A 15,767-nucleotide genomic window follows, 5' to 3' on the forward strand; every position below is an offset into this window, starting at 1 on the left:
TTACAGGCACCCGCCGCCACGCCCGGCTAATTTTTGTATTTTTAGTAGAGACAGGGTTTCGCCATGTTAGCCAGTCTGGTCTCGAACTCCTGACCTCAGGTGATCCACCCACCTCGGCCTCCCAAAGTGCTGGGATTAGAGGCGTGAGCGAGGCGCCTGGCTGTTTTCTCAATGAGTCTCAATGGAAGCTGATTGTATGCACCGTGCCATAAAACGGTGGCATGGCAGGAGCTATCAGGAGGGCAGCCCTATCCTACATTGAGTGGCTGTTACTGTTTGACTTCTCATGTATGATTCCTCATTTCAGCAGTGCCAGCTGTGTTCTGCACTTAGTGGGTGAGTGGAGGCTGCAGTCCAGCCCACCGCTCTGCTGGCCTTTTTGTAATTTACTCAGGCAGGGAGGGTGAGGTTTTGCAATTCATCCATCCAAAGAGGAACTTGCTGTAATTTGTCTACTCAGAGGGGTGCCTCTTTCTGATTTGAACAAAGTGCCTTCTGTGTTGGCTGCAGCCCTGCCTGGGCTGTGTCTGCTCCTCCACCCAACTGCCAATTTGCTGAAGGCCGGGAAGCCGGATAAGCACATGCAATTGTCTTGTATGTAAAATGAAGAAACAAAGCCTGAGAACTGATCAATGAAAAGAGCATCAAACTTCCATCCATGGACTTGCAACTTCTATTTGCTCAGAGGGCCCTCTGGCTGTCTTCTGAGTTCCTGGCAGTGTTTTGGGTGGCTGAGGTTGGTGAGTAAATCAAAGAGCCTCTTCAGAACATAATCCATGGGGCAGAAATTGCACAAGACCTGAGAGGTTAGAGATGAATGAATGAGACATAGTCCTTGCCCCCTGGGGCTGCGTGGTCTACCAGTCTGTCACCTCATAATGACCGCAGGGTGGCTGTACTTGCCCAAGACCCCTGGAACAGACCTCACACACCTATGGCCCACCATTAGCACACTGAAACTGTCTCACCGCCCCATGCACGCAGCATGCTTGTGATGGTTTATGTGTCAACCCGACCAGGCCAAGGGAAGCCCAGATGGCTGGTGAAGCATTATTTCTGGAGGTGTCCATGAGGCTATTTCCAGGAAAGATGAGCATCTGAATGGAGGGAGTGAGTCAAGATCTGCCCTCAGCCATGTGGGTGGGCATCACGTGATCTGCTGAGGGCCTGAATAGGACAAGAGGGAGGAGGAAGGGCAGATGTGCTCTCTGTGCTTCAGCTGGGACATCCATCCTGCCCTTGGACAAAATCAGCGCTCTTGGTTCTCCAGCCTTCGGACTTGGACTGAGACTGACGCCGTCATCTTCCCTGGTTCTCAGGCCTTTGGACTCAGACTGGAATTACACCACTGACTTTCCTGGGCCTCTAGTTTATAGACCACAGATTACAGACTTCTCAGCCTCCACAATCACAGGAGCCAATCCCTGCTAATACATCCTTTTGTTTTCTACCCACCCCCCACCCACCTCCCAGTCTCTCTCTCTATCCTATTTGTTGTGTTCCTCTGGAGTGGCCTGGCTAATACAATGCTTAAGAAGACTAACCATTTCGCAGACTCATGTAAGAGACTCTCAGAGACTTTGCTCTGTCTAGTATATTTTTAAAATTCACTTTTCACATAAAAAACCATGCGTATGGTAAGAATCTGAAAGGCACAGATAGCTATGCAGTGAAAAGCCAGACTCCTTCTTAGCTATCCTCTGGCCCAAGGGTCCCCAAACCCCAGGCTGCGGACGGGCACTGATCCATGGGCCATTAGGAACTAGGGACACAGCAGCAGGTGAGTGGCTGGTGAGCCACCAGGACCGCCTGAGCTCCGCCTCCTGGGGGGGCGGTGTGGGCATAAGATTCTCATAGAAGCTCGAACCCTATTGTGAACTGCGCATGCAAGGGATCCAGGCTGCCCGTTTCTTAAGAGAATCTAACACCTGATGATCTGAGGTGGAGCAGTTTCATCCCGAATCCATCCCCAGCCCCAGCCCCAGCCCCCTTCCCCACCCAGTAAACCCCTCCCCACCCCCAAACCCCTTCCGTGGAAAAATTGCCTTCCATGAAACTGGTTCCTGGTGTCAAAAAGGTTGGGGACCACTGCTCTGGTCCATCAGTTTCCTTCCCCAGGAGAAGCCACAGTTTTTGGAAATTTGAATCTGTGGCCAACATTTAAAAGTCATATTTCATATAAAAATCAAGATTTCCAGCTTTTGCTTAAAAGAAGTAACTGGAAGATCTAGCAACACCAGACCCACAATCTCGTGTGGCAACAACTAGCTGGAGTTGACATGCAGCTTCCCTGTAGAAGGGCCATGTGCTCCGCAGGGCCTCAGTGTCCCTATTGAGTTCACAATGGGGACTCTGAAGCCAGGGGCAGTGCCAGGCACACCACACCAGCACTATCAGCCTGTCCACATCATCATTTATGCTACCTATTGGGCTCTTGAAAGCAGACACGGGCCGGGCACGGGCTCACGCCTGTAATCACAGCATTTTGGGAGGCCAAGACAGGTGGATCACAAGGTCAGGAGTTCAAGACCAGCCTGGCCAACATGGTGAAACCCCGTCTCTACTAAAAATACAAAAATTACCTGGGTGTGGTGGTCCCAGCTACTCAGGAGGCTGAGGCAGGAGAATTGCTTGAATCTGGGAGGCAGAAGTTGCAGTGAGCCAAGATCACGCCACTGCACTCCAGCCTGGGTGACAGAGTGAGACTCTGTCTCAAAAAAAAAAGAAAAGAAAGAAAGCAGACATGCTGGCAATCCATGTTCTATATTGTGGTTCAAGTTGTGGTTCACAAAGAGAAAAGTTAATTGCAGAATGTCTGAAATGGGCTGGGCATTAGGGTTGCCACACAGTGCCCATAGAAGTCTTTCAACAAACACAGTGCATCTCTGTACTTCTCCCTAGCACCCGATGCCCTATACAGCAATCCTCCCTTATCTGCAGTTTCACTTTCTGCAATTTCAGTTGCTCAAGGTCAACTGTGGTCCAAAAATATTAAATGAAACATTCTAGAAAGAAATGACTCCTAAATTTTAAATTGCACACTGTTCTGAGGAGCATGATGAAACCTCTCGCCGTTCTGGTCTGTCCTGCCCGGAATGTGAAGCATCCCTTTGTTCAGTGGGTGTACACAGTGTGTGCTACCTGACTGTAAGCCACTTGCCAGCCATCATGGTTATCAGACGAACTGTCGTGGTATCACAGTGCTTGTGTTCAAGTCACCCTTATTTTACTTACTCATGGCCCCAAGTTGCAAGAGAAGTGATGCTGGCAATTGAGATATGCCAAGGGGATGCCTGAGATCTTCAATAGTACTGAGCCTGGCTGCTGTCAGTCAGCCAAGGAGAAGCTGTAAAGTGCTTCCTTGAAGGCGAAAGTTCTCATCTTAACAAGGAAAGAAAAAAGTCGTATGTTGAAGTAGCTAAGATCTATGGTAAGAACAAATCTTCTAGCCTTGAAATTGTGAAGGAAAAACAAATTTTTGCTAGTTTTGCTGTCTCATCTGAAACTGCGAAGTTATGGCCACAGTGTATGATAAGTGCTTCATTAAGATAGAAAGGGCATTAAATGTGTGGGTGCAAGACCTGAGCAGAAATGTGTTCTGATTGACAGCAGCCAGGTTCAGTACTATTGGAGGTCTGAGTCGTCCCCTGGGGGTCTTGGAGTGTGTCCCCTGCAGGTAAGGGGACTACGCTATTGCATTTGTTTATTATCCGGCTGCTGTCACTAAAATATAAGCTCCCCATGGGCAGGGGCTCCATTTTGCTCACTGTTGAGTCCCCATTACCTGACACTGTTTATACCACATGGAAGGCCCTTGATAAATATGCTCGAATGAATGAATGTCAGGCACTCATATGAAGACAAGGCAGAGTCACTGTCCCAAAGCTACTTTTGGGCTGGATGACAGAAACAAGTTTGTTGGGCATGGTTGCTACAATAAATGACACAGGAAAACAGAGATTACTTTGATGCTCAGAATACTGCAAAGAAGACACTGGTCCCATAAGGAATGTGGAGACAGACACAATGGTGAGAAGGACATTGTGCCTCACTGACCTGGCAGCTACCTCTGTCACCTGGGGGTGGCTGATCTTTCTCGGGCCATATCACGGACAGCTAAGGCTGCAATGTTTGACTGCTGCTTTTGTGCCACAAGGGCAATGTGCAAGGTACTGACCAGTCAAACATGCCATGAGCATGTTTTAGATGAGTATGTCAGGGCTCATCTAAAAATTCCTCTCCCTCCCCCCGTAGCGCAAGAATACGACATTACAGGACAGCAATACACCATCCTCCGCCCACAGTCAGCAAGACTCCTGGCAGCCAAAATAGGCAGCGGGAAAGTGGCTGAGGGACAAATCCCAACAACCTGGGAGAGGCCCTGTGGTCACTCCCCGCCCACTGTGGCCTCTCACTTACACTGCCCACAGCATTCACTCATGGTTTCACTTATTCCATAGTTCCTGAGCACCTTCTATGTGTCAGACATTGTTCCAGGTCCCGGGGATGTGGCAATAAGTTAAAATACACAAAATGCCTGCTCTCAGAAAGTTTGCACTCTAGTGGGTGTGTAGGGGACAGAAAATCAACCAAATAATTAAATTGTATATGATAAGTGCTATAAGAATAAAGTTGGGAAGGGGAAGGAGGGGTTCTAGAGTTGGGGAGGGGTGTGCAGTGTCTGGATAAAGATACGTGGATATGTAGATATTTAAATATAGATTTAAATTTAAACTTTTAAATTTTATTGTCAATTGATATAATTGCATATATTTATGGGGTACAAAGTGATATTATGATAGACATATATAATGTGGAGTGATGAAATAAGGCTAATTAACACATCCATCTAATACCTATCCTTTTCCTGGTGAAAACATTTGAAATATTTACTCTCTTAGCAATTGTGAAATATACAATACACCATTATTAACTATAGTCACCCTAATGTGCAATGAATCTCAGAAACCGTATTCCTCCCATCTAATGAAAACTTCATACCCTTTGACCAGCATCTCCCTATTTCCCCCAACCCCCAAGTGTGTGTGTGTGGTTTTTTTTGAGACAGAGTTTTGCTCTGTCGCCTAGGCTGGAGTGCAGTGGTGCGATCTCGGCTCGCTGTAACCTCCACTTCCCAGGTTCAAGCGACTCTCCTGCCTCAGCCTCCCGAGTAGCTGGGACTACAGGTGCACACCACCACGCCCAGCTAATTTTGTGTATTTTAGTAGAGATGGGGTTTCACCATGTTGGCCAGAATAGCCTCGATCTCCTGACCTCGTGATCTGCCTGCCTCGGCCTCCCAAAGTGCTGGGATTACAGGCGTGAGCCACCGCACCCGGCCAGTTTTCAAAAGGATGATCAGAGAGATCTCCTGAGGAGGTGCCATTTGAGTGGGAACCTAAAAAAGGCCCGACAGCAAGCCATGCGGTATCTGCAGGAAGAACGCTCTAAGCAAAGAGAATAGCCAAGTCCTGAGTTGCAAGGGTGCCCAGTGTTTTTAAGGCACAGCATGTTTGGGGTGCAATGAGTGGGGGACACTAGGAAGATGTTGGGAGACAATTCTCCATAGGTTTCTGTTTGTGCATGCCTGGTGAGCATTCTTCTGCACCATCTTTTCAAATACGTTTGTATAGCAAACAGCCTTGGAAGATACTGTCCATTCCAGGACAGAAGACTAATTTGCTGTCAATATAATAGAGATAATGTCTCCTTTCAGGGTAAAAGTTGGGCAGGTTTGTTTGCAGCTCGTCATGAAAATTTGGGGTTTCCTAGGCTCAGGGTTCCTGGGCTATGATGCAACAGAGTCCATTTGGACTGGGCTCCTTGCGGCGCCCCTGGGACTTAGGGGAAAGGGGGACCTATAATCACAATGTTCGTGCTCCTAGTTGTGCTGTGAGTAATAGAGTTCTTTGTCTCTGACTCTGGAGTCTCATGTCTTCTGCTGGTGACCATGAAGCTGTGGTGGGCTAACTTGTTAGTTCTAAGTTAACCTATAACTAACAGATCCTTCTAACTTATAACCCAGGTCCTTCACAGCTCTTTTTTTTTTTTTTTTTTTTTTTTAGACAGAGTCTCACTCTGTCGCCAGACTGGAGTGCAGTGGCGCAATCTCGTCTCACTGCAACCTCCGCCTACTGGGTTCAGGTGATTCTCCTGCCTCAGCCTCCCGAGTACCTGGGACTACAGGCGCCCGCCACCACGCCCAGCTAATTTTTTGTATTTTTAGTAGAGACGGGGTTTCACCGTGTTGGCCAGGATGGTCTCGATCTCTTGACCTCGTGATCCACCCGCCTCGGCCTCCCAAAGTGCTGGGATTACAGGCGTGAGCACCACACCCAGCCCCTTCACAGTTCTCAGCAGAGGGATGAGATCAGAGACAAAGAATGAAGGGATGAATGAATTGGGATTCAGAGAGCATTCTTCCTTAAACACAGAACATCAGCACTGAACAAGTCGCAGGCCAGGTGCACACACACACAGCTCATCACTCCCTTGGGGTACAACAAGCCCAAGGACTGACCACAGAACCATAGAAGCCTTCTATGGACACGGCAAAAAGAAGCAAATGGGGGCCACCTGTTCACAGCTGCTGCTCCCTGTTGTTGGTGTGAGATAAAGTGGGGGTGACCTCCTGGATAGAGGAGAAGACTGAAGTAAGAGGGCTTGGAGGAAGATCTGAGGAAGCCTGGCTCAGGTTCAGAGTTTCTGAACCTGAAGATTCTGAACATGAAGATTCCAGATCTGACTGTCCCTTGTCCCCCCATCCCCCCAGCTCACCATTGCTGGCTTCTGGGACAAGCTGTTCAGACAGAAGAACCCACCACCTAGGCCTCCCTATACCTGCAGGAATAAAGCCTGGGCAGAAAAGACACGGAGCTTCCAGCCCTCCCTATACCACATCTGCAGGTATAAAGCCTGGGCAGAAAAGATGTGGAGCTTCCAGGCCTCCCTATATCACAGCTGCAGGAATAAAGCCCTGGCAGAAAAGACGGGGAGCTTCCCAGGGCCACACTCTGTCTGCCTCCTGTCCTCCAGCTGCTCCTGTGGCACAGAGAGAGGGGACCTGCAGAGCCTGGGTCACCTGCCTCTGTTGCCTCCCCTCTTCTCCCACCAGAGCTGCCTCATGCCCTCAGGGTTTCAGGGGCAGCTCAGGCTTGCCAGACATCATAGCTGTGTTTTTTTTTTTTTTTTTGGATCAGAGCGTGTGGTGAGTGAGCTGGCAGTAAGGGAGTAAGGGAGTGAGAGGACAGAGCTCTGGGTCCTGAGGGGGCCCCCTCAACCTTTAGCCCTTGCCCCCATGAGGTCTACTTCTCAGATTCCCAAGGAGCCGGGAGGTGAGGGTCCTGCTGCCCGGGCTGGCCCCCGTGGACAAGGACAGGCCTGTTTCCTCAGCTGTGTCTGCTTCTGGCTGGAAGGAAACACCTGGATATGAAAGAGCCAGTGGGGTGGGGGTGGGGGAGCATTGTTCCCAGGGGCAGGGAAGCTTGGTGGGATCTGAATTCAGGTGGGGCCTGAATGCAGCAGGGACCAGATGGCGATGACTGCAGCTTGGCATCTGCAGCCACCATGTCAGCCAAGGCGCTTGCGTGGAGACAGTGTAGGGCCTGCAGCAGGTTCTAGTGTGAGGCAGCGGGGCATGGTGGCCAGGCAGGTGGCATTCCAATCCTGTTAATAGGGCAACTTGGGCTGCTTGCTTAAAACCTCTGTGCCTCAGTTTCCCTATCTTAAAGGGGACCTGACAACAACGCCTACCTCATAGGCTTGTCATGAGACTAAATGAGATGATATTTGAAAACCACATAGAGCTAAATAAATAAATGGACCGGGCCAGGCGCTGTGGCTCATGCCTGTAATCCCAGCACTATGGGAGGCCGAGGTGGGTGGATCACGAGGTCAGGAGATCAAGACCATCCTGGCTAACACGGTGAAAACACAAAAAATTACTACTAAAAATACAAAAAATTAGCCAGGCGTGGTGGTGTGTGCCTGTAGTCCCAGCTACTTGGGAGGCTGAGGCAGGAGAATCGCTTGAACCCAGGAGACGGAGGTTGCAGTGAGCCAAGATCGCGCCACTGCACTCCAGCCTGCGCAAAAGAGTGAGACTCTGTCTCAACAACAACAACAACAACAAAAAAGGACCGGCCTGCGAGTGCTCCACACACCCCCTCTAGCTGTGCTCCCCCCAACACCTGACTTTCCCACTTGCTTTCCCGCCTCTGGGGGTTTGCACACTTTGCTCCCCATTGCTGAGGTGCCTCTTGCCTCCTCTTTGCACACCAGGTCCTCCCTTGAGCCTCAGCCAGGCACCACCTTCCACGGGACCCTCCCTGAGCCCGCACCCTGCAGTCTCTCTCTTTCATCCTGCACACACCACACACCTCCTGGCTCGCTGAGGACCCTGAAAGTTCTGAGTTGGTCACTCGCAGCTGTGTTCAGACCCTCTTTGCAGGCAGTCAGCTCTTCAAGGACAGAGACCAGGCCTCGGTCAGACTCTGGCACACATGGAAGATACTGGATTTGTGTATAGGGAGAGAATCGGCCAGACCAGCATGACTTTCACCAAATTCCCCAGGAAAGTGATGGGCAGATGATGTCCCAGAAAGGGCACAGACTGGGACCCAGATGTTTCACACTGAGTCCTGCTCCTTGCTAACCCACTCCGCAATCTTTGGCAAGTTGCTTCATCTCCCTAAGCCTCAGTCTTCTGTTCTATAAAATGGCACTAAAACACTTATCCAGTCAACCTCTAAATGCTGGTGAGAATCAAATGGGAAAATGGGTGTACTCTGCAGCACCAGGCATCAATCATTAGTCCTATTATTAACAGCATGTACAGGATTCCAGAAGAAAGGAGAGTCCTTCTCACAGGGTCCCGTGTCTTTTCATCTTGTGAAAATGGGCTGAAACAATCTTAACTTGGCAGAATTACCCTGCAGTGTCTGAGGTCACCCTTCTCAGAAAGATGGCCCTGGCAGCCCTGAGCCTGGATAAATAAGAGCCAGGGGCGTTTCAGCCCCCCCAGGGGCTCCCCTTCCAGGTCCCTCCGTTCCACCCCTCTATCTGTTCTGCTCAGATCTGCCTGCCTGGCGATCTCCATCCAAGCCAGCACTTACCTTCGTTCAGTGGCAGCTTCTGGGCTCCCCAAGTCCTTCAGCCAGCTCCCCACGGTCCTGCGCGAGGCCCCCAGTCCCAGAGAAGCAGATGTCTTGGGGGAGCCTCCACGGGTGTCTGTGGTCTTGACTGTGCTCTTCAGATCTGCAAAGAAAAGCTCGATGTCTCACAGCTCTGTCCCCTCCTCTTCCTTCCCCTTCCTTGTGGCCCTCGAAGCTCCTCCCAGAATGCATTTTGCTGTGAGACTCCTTTCTAAAGAAGCATCTGTGGTCACCCACGGTCACTGGAGGTCCTTTATTCTGATCGAATGTGACCAATTTTATGGGGCAGGAGGGGGACACCTCCCAAGAGACTCCCTCTGGTGTTGACGGGGGAGGGACTGATGCAGGGAGCCCTGACCTCTCTCTCAAGCTCCAGACTCACCAACCATCCCCCACCCCTGGACATGGCCAGCCAGATGTCCCTCAAGCACCTCCATCTCAACAGGTACAAACCGAGCTCATCATTTCTCCCTCTAAGCCCACTTCTCTGTTTCCTGCCTCAGAATCAGCAACCTCGGTGTCATCCTAACGCCTCCCTCTCCCTCGCCTGTTACATCTAAACTGCACCAAGCCCTGGCAGTAGGTCATGAATCCTCCACTTTCTTCCATCCCTATGGCTGTCACTGTTTCACCTGACTACCATGGTCTTTCTCCTGAAACACTACAATAGCCTGAGCTCCTTCACCCCACAGCCAAAGGTCTCTTTCTAAGAGTGAAACACAAATCTATTCATGTTACACTCCTGCTACAACCTTCAATGGCTCCTTATTACTTTAAAGAGAATGGCCAGACTCCTCAGTGTGACTTGCCAGACCCTTCTTGATCTGGTCCCTCCCTAAACTCCAACCTCATGCTTTATCCCCTCACTCCAGCCCCTCCCAGAAGTACTGCAGTCTCTTAACTATCCAGGCTGTGGGAATCGCTTCCCAACCCTTCTCCTGGCTCATCCCTTGTCATTCGTTATTTATCAGAGAAGAACAAAAAAACAAGCCTAAGAGGCAGGAGGAAAGTGGAGTGCCAGGGATGCTGGCAGAAGACAGAAAGCCAAGGAGGAGACAATGGTCAATGACGCCAATGATTGCAGAGAGGACACAGGTGAAGAGAATGAAGAAGCATCTGCTGTCCTTGGCAATTAGGAGAGAGCAGTGCTGGGCAGGAACAGTAGACCTGCTGGGGGAAGTTGATCAACCGCATGGTGACACATTTGCTACTTTGTCATTTTCTTTTTTTCACATCTTGAAGCCAAACACTATTTGGGAGAGTCTCTGACACATTTCTAGAGCTTCGAAAAACTCACAGATTCTTTGTTGTCATCCCGTTGGGCCTAATGGGTAAATGGCTCTAGAGAGTGACAGATTGCCGACAGCAGGGTTTGAGTGCTGGATCCAGCTATGCCTGAAATTCTGGTGCTGAATCTACTCTTGGACTGTTCATTGTACATGATCCAATAAATTCCATTCTTTTTTGGATTAAGCCTGTTGGAGTTTGTCACTTGGCTCAACTCAGAGAGCTTTGGGGCTGTGAAGTCACTGATCCTTTCCCGTAGGGGCTTGACTAGGTTCTATGCTGACCTTTCATTTTGCAGAGGAAGCTATTTGGAAAAAAAGTCCAGAAATGTAAATCATTTACTCTATTGCTGTGCCTTCCTCCCATAGCTGCTTCTTTTCTGCCCCCTTCATGTGACTGAAGTCACATTCTATCTTGCATCTTTGTATTAGCGTTCTCAGCTCACATGTCTGCCTTGTTCCTCCCTCAATGAGTTCTGAAAGAGCAGGGGCTAGAGCGTTGTTCATTATTCCGTCCATCACAGGGTGAAAGAGTGTTAAGAGAACGCTTGGCTTATTTATGAAGCAAATCGGTGACTGAACGAAGGAAACGAATACACCCAGGACAGAATAAAGGACCAAGAACTCAGCCCCTGCAGGTTCCAGACTCAGCAGCAGCCGGGCAGTGTGGCCACCCTGGGCAGCGCCTCTCCTTATCAGCCTTGGCTTAACTGAATCGGAAATCACAAGCCGAGGTCACTTCTTGTGGGTGCACTGCTCTCTTTATCATCAGCTGCCATTTCTGCAACTGCATTTGCTGTGGTACCCATGGAGGGGGCAGCTTGGTGACCATAGAGAGCCCCAGAGCTGTCCCTTGCAAAGAGGAGCTAGGGTGCTTTCATTTTTGAGTGCACACGGCTGATCGCCAGCCAGGAACAAAGGACAGCGGGAGGAGGAGGTGACAATAGGAAGGACCAAGCTCCCCCATGGACCCCAGTGCACCGTCCCTACCATCACCAAGGCAAGGCAGCACTACCCCTTTTGCCAATCCCAGCCATGTCTTTCCTCTCCAGACCATGTTCTTAGGATTTGTTTAATCTGGGTTCTCCAGGCTGTGCTCTTACCAGGTTTCTCATCTGCACCAGTCTCCAAAGAGCAGCCCCCTCTTTCCCTGCCGAAAGGCAAATGATCCGTCAGCATCAGAATTGTAAAAATTAAGGTTCCCTGCTTTCACTGAACTAGTTCCCAGATGACCTGGTCAGCTAATGGAGGCAAAGACCCCCCAGAATGATCAATGCCCAAGATACAGAAGCAGAAGGCCCACCATCTATTGTCACTCCCCTTCCTCCTCCTCCTTCTGCCACCCTCCTCTGCCAAGTGAGGGTCCCCACTCCTGGTGACCCTTCTGGGCATAGCTGCAATGGCCTCTCTTCAGGTTCTCCTATCTCAGCCAGGGTGTTTGGAAGTCTGTTTACATAACTCACCTTGGGGTTACAAAGTTACTTACCTTCTCTACAGATGAACCACTGTTTCCAATCCATCCTCATCTATTTTCTAATCCATTACAAAGCCAATGAGAGCTTTAAACAAAAATTAAATCTTCTTGCAACTGTGGACAGAGCCATGGGTGAGGAGGGCCAGGTACCGGCATTGCGGAGGTCTGCAGGACCACAGTATTGGAGTCAGGCAAGAATTACGTGCTTAGGACAGGAGGCCCCCAGGGTCGCTTGTGTCCTCACCTGCAGTGCCGCCCAACCGTGGGAGCTGCTCTGGGATTATTCAGCATCGAAGGCAGCAGAATTTGTCATTTCAGTTTTCTAAGGAATCCACTTACATAAAATACTAATAAGCAAAGTCGATTTTACTAAAGATTATGTGGGAGGATGGAGGGAGTGTACATCACACATCTCTTGGCAAACTATTCAAAAATCCTCTGTGGATGGTTCTGAGGATCCCGACGTCCCTCCTCCATGCCATGCCATTGGAGCTGGCAGCCTGGAATGGGGTGGGGTTTTGTGCTTTTTCCTGTCTCTCTTCTCCCCATGTGACCCTGACTCATTAGCGTCGGTTCCTCCCTCCTAGATTTTTTTCACAGACATATCCAAATTGTCTTCGAAGCCCATTCAGAGCACTTTAATTCCATTCTAATTCTTAACTCCCCATTTTTCTACCCCAAATTCATGACTGCCACCCACACAGATAGCTCTCTGGTTGGCAGGACCCATTTTTAGAAAACCGTGAGAGGTAATAAACCAGAAAAGAGCTGTTAGGAAAACACATTTTGATTCGTTTAAACAATCACCTCATGAGTCAGCTACAGTTACACAGATAGGTTAAGTTTAAACGCTCTCATCCCTGGTGGAGGTGAGACTCGAACCAAGGACCTCCCAGTCCTAGGACTTCCCAACCCCAGGAAGACCTGTAGGCTGAGCCAGCCCGAATCCTGAATCACTTGACCCCAGTCCAGGAAGGCCAAGGCAGTGGCACAGGCAGTACCCAACTGAGGGGCACCTTTGCCTCTGGTGCAGTCCCTCCAGCTCTTGCCCACGGCCCAGAGGCAGGCAGGACAGCGTCATGCTCTAAGCCACTGGTTCGCTAAGGGTAGTCCCTGGACTGGCAGCATCAGCATTGCCCTGGAAATCTGTTATCAACTAGTACTGTCTGCTGTGGCTGTGGAAAGGGAGGAACAGTGCACACCTCAGGAATTTTCCATCCTTTACTTCCAGCAGTGTTATTTGGCAGAGTGCATGCAGAATCAGGACTAATTGGGGTGATAGAAGAAGTGGATTTATGCTTCATATCCAACCAGTCACCTTCTCAGCTATTTTTCTTATTTTTGGTGGTGGTGGGGAAGTTTTTATTTTAAATGCCATCAATGTTCTTTTTTTGTTAAGCTGTAATATTTAAAAAACTAGTCAAGTAGGCCAGGCACGATGGCTCATGCCTGTAATCCCAGCACTTTGGGAGGCCGAGGCAGGTGGATCACCTGAGGTCAGGAGTTCAAGACCAGCCTGGCCAATGTGGTGAAACCTTGTCTCTACTAAAAATACAAAAATTAGCCTGGCATGGTGGCCGGTGCCTGTAATCCCACCTACTTGGGAGGCTGAGGCAGGAGAATCACTCGAACCCGGGAGGCAGAGGTTGCAGTGAGCCAAGATTGTGCCATTGCACTCCAGCCTGGGTGACACAGCAAGACTTTGTCACAAACAAACAACAACAAGAAGAACAAAAACTAGTTAGGTAATCCATAAATATATTTCCATTATAAAAACACTCAAGCATTGTAGGACCCAAGAGTAAAAAAGGAGGGTCTCTCTCCTCCCCCTCCCCAATTTCTTTACCCTCCCACCCAGTGATAACCATGGTAAATAGCTTAGGGTAGTTTATACACGTGAGCACCATACAAATTGCTCTTTAACTTGCTTTGTTTACTCGAAGATCACGATATATCGGTACATAAGGATCGACCACATTCTTTTCTTACATTTAAATGTACATGTTTGTTTGGACTAGTTACACATTTACAGGGTTCGAAATGGGAAGGACACAGAGAAAATCAGTCACTCCCTCTTCTGAAAGCCGCCCTTCAGGTGGTGAAGAAAACCTTGTGACATCCTCCTTCTCTTTTGCGGGTGCAACTGTCCCCTCTCCCAAACTCCTTGGTACTGGCAGCTCTGGGATGAGGTGAGAGGGCAGACACTTTGGGGTTGCTGTGGAGGGCGGGGCCTGGTCTCTTCTCATTTCCCCTGTTCTCATGGCTGCCTTGAGAGGGAGACCAAGTGGACCCCTGCTTCCTCTCCCTCTGCCCCTAATACCGCAGGTTCCTCCTTGGACAGGCTTTTGCTGGTGGAGCTGAGCTGGGGAGGTGATAGGAGTCTCTTCATCTGCATGATATGCATATCACCCTCTCCATTTTCTTTTTCCAAATGAACTCACACCAGGAAGTGGAACAAATCAAGATGGCTGGGGTCAACCAGGAAATCAGTGAGAAAACGCAAAGACCCCAACTTGCATTATTTATGCAAATTGCCTGCCCTCCAAACATATGTGCAGGACCACACACCCACTCATGTGCGCGCACACACACACACACACACACACGTGCGCATGCACACACTGAGCTACACCCCCAAAAGTAAGCCAGGCCACCTGGCTGGGCCCTCATCCTGGCACGTGCCTCTCACTCTGTGTGACCCTGTGCAGGCCTCTCCCAGTCTCTGGGCCTCAGTTTCCTCCTCTGTAACCTGAGGGGCTGCAGATTGGGTTTGCAAAGCCCTCCTCAGCTTTCTCAGCCCCAAAACGATTCTGTTCTGGCCTCAGAGACTTTCGGCTACAGTTTTGCTCAGAGAAGGCCTCTGGTCCCTGGTTGCAAGGGCCCCTTCCTTGGGTGTGTGGGGGTGGGGGCCGCTCTGCTCCCTCCCTCCTCTTCCCCAGAGGTCTCGGGGGACCCCCTTCAGTCCGCTCTGGAGCCAGGAGCGACATTCACCATTCACCGAGGGCTTCCTTCCTGACTGCCCTCCCCTTAGCAGTGGTCAGCGCAGACCAGCCTGGAGTCCCGCCAACCCCGTCTGGCCCCAGCTTCCTCTCCTCCTCTATGCCCCCTCCAACTTTTCCACCCCTGCTACTCCCACCATTCCTGAGGGTGTGTGAACACAGCTTCTATTTTGAAGCTATCAGAGCGTCTCCAGCGTTCCATTAGAAACGAAGCCATTCTTCTCAGACGTCTGTGTGGTCCTTTTCATGGCCTCAGCTTACCCACCACCCACACGAGAGGTTCCAGAGAGCAGCAGAGATTAGTGGTTAAGCACAGGGACTCTGGAGCCCACCTGTCTGTGCTTAAATCCTGGATTCCCCTTTTTACCGTCTGTGTGAGCTTGGACAAGTTACTTGTCTCTGCCTCAGTTTCCCTGCCTGTAAAAGGGGGCATAATTGTACCTACCTCATGGGGCTGTGGCACAAATGAGTTAACGTAAGCATGTAAAGCACACAGGGCAGCGCCTGACACGTGCTCAGTAAGTGCTGAAAGTGTTTGCTGAGAGGTCAGTTCACTCGACGCAGACATTCACAGGTGATTCTCTGTGCAGGTTGCAATGACTGAGACGCTGCACCTTTGAGCTGGAAACATCTGAGATCCTTCGAACAAGCGCCATTTCTTCCCACTCCCCCCGTGCAAAGAGTGGCAGACACACGTACCTGCTGTGACCACAGCCATGTCTCCAGGGAGCCCACACTCAGAGTCTCCGGGGCTGTGGTCCGAGCCGGGACATAGGTGTGCCTGAGCACAGAACAGAGAGAAACAAGCTGGCACGCCTGGGGACAGAGTCTGCCACCTGCCTCACTTTGCCCCCAG

The 15,767-nt window shown here is 50.2% G+C and overlaps 1 protein-coding gene across 3 annotated transcripts in view; it reads right to left on the reverse strand.

Moving 5' to 3' along the window:
* PIK3R6 (phosphoinositide-3-kinase regulatory subunit 6) overlaps nucleotides 1-9,259 on the reverse strand; it is a 65,990-nt gene extending 56,731 nt beyond the window's left edge. For 2 of the 3 annotated variants that reach the window (XM_055367475.2, XM_055367474.2), the window contains exon 1: nucleotides 9,114-9,197. The gene's annotated coding sequence lies outside the window, so the exon portion shown is untranslated. Of the gene's footprint in view, nucleotides 1-9,113 lie in introns of all 3 variants that reach the window. The other variant, XM_055367473.2, reaches the window with a different exon arrangement.
* Nucleotides 9,260-15,767: the final 6,508 nt, after the last annotated feature.

Source organism: Gorilla gorilla, chromosome 19 (genome assembly GCF_029281585.2).
Source record: "Gorilla gorilla gorilla isolate KB3781 chromosome 19, NHGRI_mGorGor1-v2.1_pri, whole genome shotgun sequence".
In the NCBI taxonomy this organism is placed as follows: Eukaryota; Metazoa; Chordata; class Mammalia; order Primates; family Hominidae; genus Gorilla; species Gorilla gorilla.